This window comes from Benincasa hispida, chromosome 10 (assembly GCF_009727055.1).
Source record: "Benincasa hispida cultivar B227 chromosome 10, ASM972705v1, whole genome shotgun sequence".
Lineage (NCBI taxonomy): Eukaryota > Viridiplantae > Streptophyta > Magnoliopsida > Cucurbitales > Cucurbitaceae > Benincasa > Benincasa hispida.
The window spans coordinates 40919428-40933487 of NC_052358.1; the positions used below are offsets into that span (position 1 = coordinate 40919428).

The 14060-nt window shown below is 37.1% G+C and overlaps 1 pseudogene; it reads right to left on the minus strand.

Moving 5' to 3' along the window:
• Positions 1–12297: 12297 nt before the first annotated feature.
• On the minus strand, positions 12298–14060 carry LOC120087654 (annotated as a pseudogene).

Below are 14060 nucleotides of genomic sequence, written 5' to 3' on the forward strand. Positions count from 1 at the left end.
GTATGTGGACGGTTCTTGATGGATGCTTCAGAGTAGTAATCTCTGTTTTGGCTGTCTGGTTAAATTACAAAAGTTAATTTGTAAGGGCTGCTGCGTTTTTGGGCATTAATCTTGCAATCGAGTATGTATTCATTTTATTTTTGAGTCGTTCGTGAAGCTTCAGAAGTGAAGGTTGCAATGCATTTCAATGGAGAAAATGAAACGGTGGTCGCATCGTGTAGCTAGAGCTAAACGATCGTTTAGATTTTGCTATGCATTCATGTAGAGTTTTTTACACGATCGTGTAGCATCTGTTAAATGATCGCATAGCTAATGCTATGTGATCGTGTAGAGTTGTCTACTCGATCATGTTACATTGGTTGCATGATCGCGTAGGCGCTCGAGGAGTAGACGATCGCGTGGTATATGATACTCAATGCAAGGCATACGTGCAAAACGATCATGTAGACTATCATGCTCATCGCATAGTCAGTAGTTACACGATCGCATAGTATACGATACTCGGCTCACACTACTCGATTGTGTAGACTATCATGCTCATCGCATAGTCTTTAGCTACACGATTGCATGGTATTCGCTACACAAAGCACATTGCACGATTGCGTGGACTTTCATGCTCATCGCATAGTCCAAAGCTACGCGATCGTTATTACACGATCGTTTATACTCGACGCTCGTTGCTCGACGATCGTGAGATTTGCTACACGAACTAGTTGCACGGCTTCTTAGTGAGCGGTTCAAAACCTGGTTCACTTGTTCCGAACTGGAGGACTCAACTTTTGTAATAGTTTAGCCTTTTCTTTTCTGATTTTTGAGATTAACTATCCTGGTCCATCAACTTTAATGAAATATGCATGTAATGTATATTTATTATATATGCCATAATGTATCTCATATAGTTTTAAGACCCACCATAGGTTATGCATTTATATTCATGCATCATTTTACATTAGAAATATTATAATATATTAGTATGCAATTTAAATTACATAAAGCATGCTCATGCATCATATAATATAAGAGTTATAATATATGTATGCATGTATTATAGCATATCCATCATTTATATTATAAATGTTATAATATGCGGTTGAATGTTTGTATGGAATGTATGCTATAGTTTAATTCATTACTCATTTATATAAAAGTTATATATTAGTAATGAATGAACATTGCATGAAGCATGACACTACCTTAGGTTATAGTTGTTATAAATAACTTATGTATGTCTAGCTTGTAGTGTTAGTTTGGTTTTATTGTTTCATTCTATAAGTGTTATAATTAAGAAATTATAATAAAATCAATAATAAAAGTTTGCATTGCAAAACCTTAGGCCTTTAATATTTGTTTAAAGATTGTTAGGTTGATTGGATAACGTAAAATTCATGTTTTTAATAAGATTAAAATCTAAGTTTATCTTTAATTGGTTATATAGGATTAAATTGATCTAATAAAACGATTAAATATGTAACAAATGGTATCTATAAGACCTTATTGTCTAACGGCTAGTTCTGGCTAAGGTTGGGGTACTTAAGTCGATGGAGAAGCGTTACGCTCTACTGGAAAACCTACCTGGAAAGGTTATATTAGATTTGTAATTGTATCATAGTATATAAATAATATAAATCTGGAATCAAAGTTGTTTAATCATTAAAAGCAAGTGTTGTTTTTTGAGCAAATTAAACAAAACACTTAGATAAAATCAGTAGCCGGATTTTCTAAGTTAATGAACCCTAGGTAGAACATTCAGTGGGAGGAAAATGGAGTATACGATACTTCACTTTCACCTCTACACGTATCTCCCTAAAAGTTCCCATCGTGAGATCTATCCTTGGCCTCGAGGCACCATAGGTGTCCCTCTAAGGGTGGCATTTGGGTAGGTCAATACCAAGGTAAATGGAAAGAGTGTTCATAGTAAGTGAGAACAAGACGTGTGACAACATATCCCTTGGTCTCTCTCATTATGTTAGATAATGTTTTATTCATTGCCTCGCGGCATCGTGGATGTCCCCCTAAAGGATGGTAGTTTTGCATAACTCTTTATTTGATCTCCAGAAATAGATAGGGTTACTTTAGTCTCTAGTCCTAATTAATTTTTCCCTAAGGTTGGCTCATTAGGGCAGGACTCTATGACCTAAAATGAGGGGTTACACTTCCACAAAATTGTTAAGGATTTTAAAAAATTCTTGATCGAAAAATGGTGACTATTAGATTCAGTTACAAGGAACCGTTTCTGTCTAATGGTTGAGAATGTCTCATTTCAGTGAAGGGGCACTTGATCACCCTATGATGGCTTTTGTCCTACCTCACTGAAGCATCATTGCAAAATAGATGTCACTTAGGTACATTAGACTATTTTGCTAAAACTTGATTGGTTTTCTAAAATTAGTTTATTGTAAGTATACTTAATTAAGTTTGTTCATTTTTCAGCAATTTAATTATAGCTACCGTAACCTTAAGTTTGCTTGTTGCCGATAAACTATATGGCGAGAATTATGCTAGTTGGAAAAATACAATAAACACGATTTTAATCATCGATGATCTCTGTTTTGTCCTCACGGAAGAGTTTCCTCCTATTCCAGCTCCTACTGCTCCTCGAAACGTTCAAGAAGCATACGAGCGATGGACACGGGCGAACAAGAAGGCCCGAGCGTACATCTTTGCCAGCCTTAACGAAGTTTTGGCCAAGAAGCATGAGTCCATGGTCACTGCACGCGAGATCATGAAGTCCCTACGGGGGATGTTCGGACAACCGTCCGCATAGCTCAGGTACGATTCTCTAAAGTACATCTTTAATTCACGGATGAAAGAAGGGTCATCTGTTTGGGAACACATTCTCAATATGATGATCCACTTCAACGTGGCTGAGATGAACGGGTCCAGCATTGATGAGGCCAGCCAGGTTAGCATTATTCTGGAATCCATTCCAAATAACTTCCTTCACTTTCGTACCAATGTTGTTTTGAACAGAATTGACTACAATCTTACAACTCTACTCAACGAGCTGCAAACTTTTCAATCGTTGTTGAAAAACAAGGAGAAGAAAGGTGAAGCAAATGTTGCTTCGTCATCTAAAAAGTTTCACAAAGGTTCGACCTCTGGAACTAAGTCTGCACCTTCTTCTTCTGGCACCAAAAAGGGGAATAAAAAGAATGGTGGTAAGGGGAAAGCACCTATTAACCCATAACCTGCTGCTCCAAGGAGTAGACCACCAGTGAGGATTAACAAGGGAAAATATTTCCATTGCAACCAGGACGAGCACAGGAAGAGGAACTACCCCAGATATTTGGTAGAGAAAAAGAAGAACAAACAACGTAAATATGATTTGCTTGTATTGGAGACTTGTTTAATAGAGAATGATGATTCTGCCTGGATTATTGACTTTGGGGCCACTAACCATGTTTGTTCTTCATTTCAGAGAATTAGTTCTTGACGGCAGCTTGGTACTGGTGAGATGACGATGCAAGTTGGAACCGGACATGTCGTCTCAGTTGTGGTAATGGGAGGTCTCCGATTAACTTTACAGAACAAATTTCTCATTTTGAATGATGTATTTGTTGTTCCTGATTTAAAAAGGAAATTAATGTCTGTAAAGTGTTTGTTGGAATGTAAATATCAACTTCGTTTTTCTTATAATAAAGTATTTATTACAAAGAATGATGTTGATGTATGTTCTACTCAACTGGAAAATAATTTGTATGTGCTAAGGGCATTAGCAATAAATGTCCTCCATAACATAGAGATGTTTAAATTATCGTAACTCAAAATAAACGACTTAGAATTTCTCCTAAGGAAAATATCCAACTTTTCCATCTAAGATTAGGATACATTAATCTCAATAGGATTGAGAGGTTGGTGAAGAATGGACTTCTAAGCGAGTTAGAAGAAAATTCTTTACCTGTTTGTGAGTCATGCTTTCAAGGCAAAATGACTAAAATGCCTTTTACTGGAAAAATTCATAGGGCCAAAGAACCTCTAGAGCTAGTGCATTCAGACCTTTGTAGTCCGATGAATGTGCGAGTCAGGGGAGGTTATGAATATTTCATCATTTTCACTGATGATTATTCAAGGTATGTGTACATTTATTTAATGCAACAGAAGTCCGGGTCTTTTGAAAAGTTCAAAGAATTCAAGGTTGAAGTTGAAAATGCATTAAATAGAACGATTAAAACACTTCGATCTAATCGAGGTGGAGAGTTTTTGGATTCATCTTTCCATAACTATTTGATAGAACATGAAATAGTTTCCCAACTCTCAACACCTGGTACACCTAGCAGAATGATGTATTAGAGAGGAGAAATAGAACACTGTTGGACATGGTTCAATCTATGATGAGTTACACTTCCTTATCTGACTGGTTTTTGGGTTATGCAGTAGAGACTGCAGCTTATATCCTGAACTTTGTTCCTTCCAAGAGTGTTGCCAAAATACCTTTGGAGTTATGGAATAGTCGTAACGCTAGTTTACGTCATTTTAGAATCTAAGGTTGCCCAACACATGTGCTTATGGCTAATCCTAAGAAATTGGAACCATGTTCGAGGTTATGCCTATTTGTAGGCTACCCCAAGGGAACGAGAGGTGGTTATTTCTATGATTCTAAAGAAAATAAAGTATTTGTATCGACAAATGCTACTTTTCTTAAGGAAGACCACATGAGGGAGCACATGCCCAGAAGTAAAATCGTGTTGAATGAGCTTTCCAAAGAAGTTACTGAATCTTCAAAAAGAGTTGGTGAACAGCCTATTACCTCAACAAGAGTTGTTGAAGTAGGTTCATCTCGTAGGTCAAATCCACCCCAAGTGTTGAGAAAACCTCGACGTAGTGGGAGGGTTGCGAACCCACATATTTGCTATATGAGTTTAACTGAAATCCTAGCTATGATAGCTGATGGCGAGGTGGATGATCCATTATCTTATAAGAAGGCAATGGAGAATGTTGACAAAGATGAATAGATCAAAGCTATGGATCTCAAAATGGAGTCTATGTACTTCAATTCAGTTTGGGATCTTCTAGATCAACCTGATGGGGTTAAACCTATAGGTTGTAAATACATCTACAAGAGAAAATGGGGTGCTGATGGGAAGGTGCAAACCTTCAAGGCTAGACTGGTGGCAAAGGGTTATACCTAGGTAGAGGGAGTCGACTATGAGNCAAATCCACCCCAAGTGTTGAGAAAACCTCGACGTAGTGGGAGGGTTGCGAACCCACATATTTGCTATATGAGTTTAACTGAAATCCTAGCTATGGTAGCTGATGGTGAGATTGAAGACCCATTGTCTTACAAGAAGGCTATGAGGAGACTTTCTCGCCTGTTGCCATGCTGAAGTCTATCCGGATCCTCCTATCCATTGCCTCATATTATGACTATGAGATATGGCAAATGGATGTCAAGACTGCTTTTCTGAATAACAATCTTGAAGAGACCATTTATATGGTGCAACTCGAGGGATTCATAGTCCAAGGTCAAGAACAAAAGGTTTACAAGCTTAATCGACCCATTTATGGACTGAAACATGCATCTCAATCTTAGAATATAAGGTTTGATACTACGATCAAATCTTGTGGCTTTGATCAAAACGTTGATAAGCCTTGTGTCTACATGAAGATCATCAACAATTCAGTAGTTTTCCTAGTGTTATATGTAGATGATATCTTACCATTGAGAATGATGTAGGTTTACTGACTACAGTTAAGAACTGGCTAGCAGCCCAATTCCAAATGAAATATTTGGGAGGCTCAGTTTGTTTTAGGAATTCAGATCTTTCAAGATCATAAGAACAAAATGCTAGCACTATCTCAGGCATCGTATATGGACAAGATGTTAATCAAGTATTCGATGCAGAACTCCAGGAGGGGCTTTTTGCCTTTCAGGCACGGAGTTACTTTGTCTAAGGAACAGTGTCCTAATATACCTCAATAGGTTAAGAATATGAGATGGGTCCCCTATGCATCTGCCATGGGCAGTTTGATGTATGTGATGTTATGTACTAGACCTGACATCTGATATGTAATAGGGATAGTCAGTAGATATCAATCTAATCCATGATATAATCACTAGACAACCGTTAAGAACATCCTCAAATATCTACGGAGAACGAAGGACTACATGCTTGTATATGGTTCTAAGGATTTGATCCTTATAGGATACATAGACTCTGATTTTTAGACTAATAGAGATTCTCAGAAATCTACTTCAGGATCAGTGTTCACTCTTAACAAAGGGGTAATAGTATGGTGAAGAACCAAGCAGGGGTGCATCGTGGACTCCACCATGGAGGCTGAGTATGTAGCGGCTTGTGAAGCTGCTAAGGAGGCCGTCTGGCTCAGAAAATTCTTGATTGATCTGGAAGTTGCTCCAGACAAGTCAAAGCCCATCACACTTTATTGTGATAATAGTGGTGCTGTGGCTAATTCCCATGAGCCTAGAAGTCATAAGCGTGAAAAGCACATAGAGCGAAAGTATCATCTCATCCAAGAGATTATGCATCGAGAGGACATAATTGTCAAGAAGATAGCTTTGGAGCACAATGTTGCTGATCATTTATGAAGGTCTTCATGGCTAAAGTGTTTGAAGGTCACCTGCAGAGTATGGGTCTATAGGATAGACCACGGTTGGACTAGGGCAAGTGGAAGATCTTGTACTGGACGTGTTATGCCCTAGTTTATTGTTTTGTGTACTTGTATTTTCTTATCTTGTACAACCCATTAGCTTTAGGACAAGTGGGAGATTGTCGGATTGATGCCCTAAATCTCGTAGGGTTCTATAGTTTGTAAACTTTGTATGAACAAACTTGTATGTGATTAATTGATATTTTATTCACTTTGTCTATGATATGTGATATTTTTTAGTTGTATTAACCACAAACCAATAAATTAACATCTAAGTTTATCATTGTAACTTAAACATGCATGTAAAGATATACAGGTGGATTGTGTTTAAGTGATAACCTAAATGGTCTATAGTATATGGATAAGGCTTGGTACCTTATCGTGGTAACACTACAAGTATGGTCCGCTTTGTAGATGTTACAAATGTTGTAAAGTGCTACAAATGATCTGATCTTGATCATTCATGTATTAGACATGCGAGCAGGGATATTCTATACAAAGGAGTTTGTATAAGACTGGTACATGAAATGCTTAGTTTCATTATATAACGTCGTTCATAATAGAGACTTTCATTTCACTAGGATGACCATAAGTAACATGACCTTAATCCTGAGTGAGTTGTGAACTCCTTCCTATGAGGGTAGTCCTTTGATTTGTATGGGTGAGAGTGACCAGATCGTCGACTCAACAAGCCTAGCATTTTGAGGATTCGTTTGATTGGGGAGTTGAGAACTCAGCTACACAAGATGGAATTCACTCCTTCCCCAAAGTAGAGATAAATTGCTCCCTTAAGGGCTAATTCCGGGTCTTGAACAATGTGGTGCCACACCCTTTCCTTGCCTGAGGGGGTTTAATCATAGTGGGACTATGATCTATTGTTCATTAGAAGAATCAGTGGTACTTAAGGACTTAGATCGAACTACAGGCGCAAAACGGTAATTTGGCCCATGTTCGTTGCTATCGTGATTCGAGCTGGGAGTGTATTGTGTAAAATGAATTGGAGAAATAAGTTCTGAGTATAATTGATGCGTTAATGCTTTGATGCGTTTATGTGTTTGTAACGTGTTGGGGCGTTAGAGATATGCAATCAGAACGCACAACACTCCTATTATTGACGTTCAAGTTTTCCTAAACCAGACCCAAGTATAAATACAATTTAGGTTCCTGGTAAGTCCAGGGACGAACTCAGGGATTCAGTTAAACTAACGCAGACCTTGCATTGTATCTATTGTAGGGGTTTTTCTAAATGTATGAAGAGAAATGTGTTATTTGCACTAAAGTGTTGTGCTTGTGCCAGAAGATACAAAAGAGTTGAGTAATGAGTGATGGAACATGCGAAAATGGATTTTAATGTAAGTGATATGCGTCGGTCTAAGATGAGTGTATACAAACCAGAGTGTGATGTGAATGAGATGGGGTGATTTTCTTATCTTGTTTATGCGTTAGACTTTATTTAACACTTCTCAATGTGAATAACATACAAAACCTATCTTTAGGATGCATGCGTCTAACACATAATGCAATGAACACCAGTAAGTCTATCTCTAGATGTACTAGGCATCCTACTTGATGCTGGCTTATCTATTCTTTCGAATAATCTAAGCTAAGGATGCTTTCACCAATTGATCAAGTCAGCTTAAGCGTTTGAAATGAGATTTTGCATAAAGTATAAATGCATTCAACATAAACAAGAAATAAACAATGGCAAGTGTGATGGATTAAATATATGAATTTATAAAAAAGCAAATTTTCTTTATTCAATCAAATGAAATGAAAGCGATAAATGAGATGAAAGAAACTGAGTCAAGCCGTAGAGTACAATCTCTTGTATCTCTTTGGCTCAATTCTGTTGTGTACAATCACTTGTATAGGAAGTGGACGAAGTGTCTTTCTCAAGATTGGCTTCCTCTACTCCCTGACCAGTGGTGGTGGTGGTTCTCAACCCTTCTGATCATCTTGGCACCACAGCACAACTTCTAAAGAACTAAAATTACAACTACGTTATACAGAGAGTGAGAGTCTTGATAAATTTCTATGTTCTAACTGTAAAATTTGGAAGGGCTTCATCTATTTATAGGCGTTGGTCATGTTTACTTGGTGATGGGCAACATTAAAGTCCATGCGCTGGTCAGCATTAAAGTCCATGCCCTGGTCAACCGCCTGACTCTCGGAAGCTTTTCAGACGCTGCATGCTGCAGGTGCCCATACTTGCAAATGGTGATGTGACACAATCAGCCTGGATCAATGTATCTTCTCTGCGTTGAATTCCCTCCGACGCATGGCCCATGCGTCGGAGGGAATTCAATGTAAAGAAGATACCCATGCGTTAGAACTTTTCCTGCAGAACTTCTTAATCATGTGTTAGCGTTAATCCTTGTGTTGAAATCCTGCAATACAATGCGTTAGCGCCGCAATATTTAGCAATAAAACTTCTTTTGCATGAGTTTGCTAATGTTTGAGTAATTCCATGCGTTTCTTCTAAAAATGAGGAGAATTTATCATTAAAAACCTTAGTTGTTCCAACTTAAGAGCAAAAATAACTTGTATTTCTACAAGTTATCAGACTAGCTGTACTTACGAGCAATTTGTGAAGGGTCATCATACTATTGATGTTATTATATCCAATGAACACATAAATATATCTATAGTGCGAGAGTGCAGCTGCCAGTCTTTAGTGGAGTGCCCGACAATTAACGAATGGTGGATAATGTAATTAAAGAGTTTAACTAATTATTCACGTACCGTTAGAGCTTCAAGCTACAGGTCCATAAGGTTCCCTTGGTAGCTCAAAAGGATTTAGTTGAGAATCAATTTTTGGGTTAATTTAAATTATTCAAATTAATAAGAGGAAATTTAATTATATATGATATAATTAAATTAATTCAATTATATATGATATAATTGATATAACGTATTTGATACATTATTGTTTAATTGGAGGAATAAAGATTTGAATGTGATTCAAATATATTTTCTTTGAATGAGATTCATAATTGTTAAATTTAATATAAATATGATTTATATTAAATGGGATAAAATAGAGAAAGAGAACTATATTTATATTGTATATGATGCAATATTAAAACTATAGATTACAAATATAATATGATAAGTTAGTTACATATTTATTTATATTATTTATTATTTTGGATAATTAATCTTTTTTTTCTCTCTGACCACTTTAATGGGTGGTTAAGTGGTTTTTGTGACAAATGGAATAAATAAAAATAAGATTTTTTCCTAATGAGAATCTACACGAAATAACAGAGACTATACGATAAACTCTGTATACACGATTGAGAAGTTTTTGCTATACAATAGTTCTTCAATCATCTTCCTCCTCCAAACTCACAAACTCCCTCCTAACCAAAATAGTCAGAGCCCACCACTCCTGGGTTCTCACCCTGAGAATACCGAGGATACAGTGGTAGTGTCTTCATCCTTTTTGGTTCGTGACTCACTTGAAGAGTGTATTCAAGTTCTTGTTGTTGTTTGTTCGAGTTTCGTGATAGTTCAAGGGGTTTACGAGAAGAAGTGTTCTTTAAAGGTATAATCTCTTGAATCCTTTTTCTAGTTTAAAAGCATGTTGTAATTTTACTTAGAATGCATAATCAGTATGTTTACTGTAAATTTGTGTTTTCAATCAAAATGGGATTTGGATGATCCGTTTCCACTCATGGATCTCTTGTAAATGAGTTCCTTCACAAATATGTCATTATCTTGGTATGCAAAATTTACTTCCATATTTTTCTCTTTTTCCTTTAGAGAGGTTTGATAGAGATCGACTAAATGTTTTGACGTACGACAAGTACGTGACCAATGTCCAGTCATTCCACATCAAAAGCATTTATTTGAATACTTTTTTAACTCTTATCTTGTGGAGCTTTTCCTTTGTAATAACCATTTTGTATAGTTCTTTTGAAATTTAAATGATTAGAACGACCACCTCAAATAATAACTATTCTTCCTCTGCCACGCTCACGACCTCGACCACGATTATTATTAAAATTCACAACATTCACTTCAAGGAATGGTGTCGTCCCGGTTGGTCGAGATTCATGATTTTTCATCAATAACTCGTTATTTTGTTCAGCCACGAGAAGACATAAAATTAGTTCCGAATTTTATTCAAAATATTTCTCTTGATATTGCTGCGACATGAGCATATTTGAGACATGAAATGTAGAATGTCTTTTCTGACATATCAGCGTCAGTAATCTTCTCTTTGCATAACAATAATTTCGAACTGGTTTTAAATAATGCGAGTTGTAATCACTTACTGATCTGAAATCTTGTAGCCTCAAGTGCATCCTCTCATAATGATATTTAGGAAAAATAACTGTTTTTTTTTATCATGATACCTCTCTTTCAAAAAATTTCACAAGATATGAGGATCTTTTATTGTAAGATACTCCATTTTCAATCCCTCGTGGAGATGATGAAGAAGGAAAATCATAGCTTTTGCTTTGTCCTGACTGGATTTCATATTTCCTTTTTTAATTGTTTTCCCTAAGTTCATAGCATCTAGGTGGATTTTAGCATCAAGCACTCATGACAAATAATTATTGCCGTTAATATCAAGGGCAACAAATTCTAATTTTGTGAGATTCATCATGACAACACTATCATAAAATATTGTATTTATATTAGAACTTTAATAGATATTAAGTATGCAAAATAATATTAAATTTATTAATAATAATAAAGAGAAAAAAAACTCTGACCTACCTTTACGACCTACCTTCAACGAGGAAACGACGGAGCTCGTGCCAAGAACGTGTTGTAAGCTTGAGAAGCATAATAGGAATATGAATACCAATAAAATATAATATTAAAATAAATATAATATAATATATAAAATAAATAAATAACAAATGAAATAAGAAATTTCTCAAGATTCTCCACTTTCTCCAAAATCCATGGATTTTGCCCAATGTATGCGTCTTTTAAAATCCACAAATGGCCTCTTATTTATAGAGATTTTGGTAAGTACAATCGGTACATTTGGACATGAAGCATAGGTTATTGTATATGGCCAACACATGTGGCAATGGAAGGAGGACACTTGGCTTTTGACACTAAGCTTGGGTATCTATTTAACACATTGTAACATTTATAATAGAAAAGAGATAAACTAACCAAAAAAACAATAATTACAAGTAATATTTTATTTTAATTAGTAAAGTTGATTCAAATTAATTTCATTTCTAATGACTTATCAATTACTTGAAGTAGGCATAGAGTCTTATAAAAACATTGGGATCAATAGCGTTGGTTTTAGATGAACACATCAATATCTTCCCTTATATATTGTTTATCTTCTCTTTATCTAATAAATATGGGACTTTGGTCTCGACTCCAACAATCCTTCCTTCGATGGAAGAACCACCAAAACTTTTCCTTAAATAGTCATCTAACCATGTTTAATTTCAAATAATTACTTTTAACTAGGCCAACTTCTTTCTACTAGAGCTTATTCCCTATTTGATCAGCTTAACCACGAAATCATAAAGACTATGTCATTGAAGCACATCAACATGAGCAAGTCCAATGAACAGCACTCCAAAACACTTGTTAGGATAACAAACCCTCTAAGAGCATATCTCCACATGTTATACTATTGTGCTTTTATCATAATTTTCATGACTTTGTTTGTTTGTTTAACCCAAAAAGTCATTTACCATCGAGTACTATAGAACTTCCTGTTATTTAGTCAACATTAACAATGGTAATATTCAACAAAAACAGAGCTAAATACCACAATACAAACACATACATGAAGCAAACTTAGCTCACAAAACTCAAAACATAGCTAAACTTAGAACCTCGGAGCTATGTAAGCTTTGAGAGGCTTTTTCATTACAAAGGTGAACTCTATCTTCTCCGATAGATCAACATTCTCACCATCCACAGCTTTCCACTCAAATTTCCATACCAAATTCGCCAAGAAATATTCCAAATGAAGAATCCCCAAACCATAACCAGGACATATCCTCCTCCCTGCTCCGAATGGCATCATCTTTATCTCTTTGCTCCCTGTTACATCAAACTCCGCCGCTTCTTCTCCTCCGCCGCCCTTCATGAACCTCTCCGGCTTAAACGCCATCGGATCTTCCCACACCTCTGGATCCCGACCCATCTCCGCCGCCAAGAAATTCACAGTCCCGTTTTTGGGTATCAAGTAATTATCAAATTGTATATCCTCTTTCACTCCTCGTGGTTGTAGGAAATGCCCTGGTGGGTGTCTTCTTAATCCTTCTAAAACCACGGCTTTCAGATACGGAAGTTTCCCCAGATCCTGTTCCTTCACCTCCTCCCTTAATCCATCTCCCAATACTTCTTTCATCTCTGCCAAAAGCTTGTTCTGGATTTCTGGGTTTTTCACTAAATTCGCCATTATCCATTGCAAGGTTGTGGATGTTGTATCGGTGCCGCCGGTGAGGAATTCCGATCATAATGTGACAATTTCACCGTCGGTTAACTTTCTATTATCCTCGTGAGGGAGTTGTAATTCAAGGAGTGTATCCACATATGACAACACGAATTCTTCATCATCTTCTTTTTCTTCTTCTTCACCTTCTCTGTTTCCTTTGTTTACTTTGTTTGCTCTGTTTTTCTTGGCCTCCCTTCTTGCTTCGGTTAGACGGATTATGACTCTCTCTTGGTTCTTTCTTAGTTGGAGAAACTCCTCCCAGCGCTTTGGAAGAAAAATCTTGGTCAATTTCGGATATAAATTGAGGAGACCAAAACGCATAAAATTTAGTAGCATTGTACGCTGCACATTCTCGACTTCTTTGATTTGGGATTCGTCAAGTTTATCCCCGAAGCACATTAACACCAACAAACAGAACATGGCGTACTGAAAGTGATCCACAACATAGACGGGACTTCCCGATTCAGAGTGAGAGAGAAGACGATTAAGAAGAATATCCAAAACCCACTTGCGAGCACGACCGTACAATCTCATACGGGAAGGATGGAGGATTTGGGAAGTGAGATTGCGGCGGAGGAGGCGCCAGAGTGGGCCGTAAGCGGCGGAGTTGATGCTGTGTTGGTTGCTTGAGAGGATTTTGGTCAAGGGAGGAGGTGGTGGGCGGTCAGCAAAGAGAGTGCCGTGTTGAAGCAGAGCTTTGTGGGCAATGGTGCGGTCGACGATGAAGATGGAAGGGCGAGAGCCGATGCGGAGGGTGATAATGGGGCCGTATTTGGCGACGGCGGTGCGGAGGTAAGACTCCATTTGCAGAGGCGATGTACGGAGCCATAGGAAAGTGGAAATGAAGGGGATTGAAGGAGGGCCTGGTGGAAGCTTTGGGGAGCTTCGGAATTTGATAAAAATGGAACTGAAAAGATAGCAAATGCAGAGAGAGATGAGGATGATGAACCAGGTGGTCTCCATTGTTGTGTGTTTGAGATTGATTGTTGAATCCAACTTTTAAATGTATATCCAATCC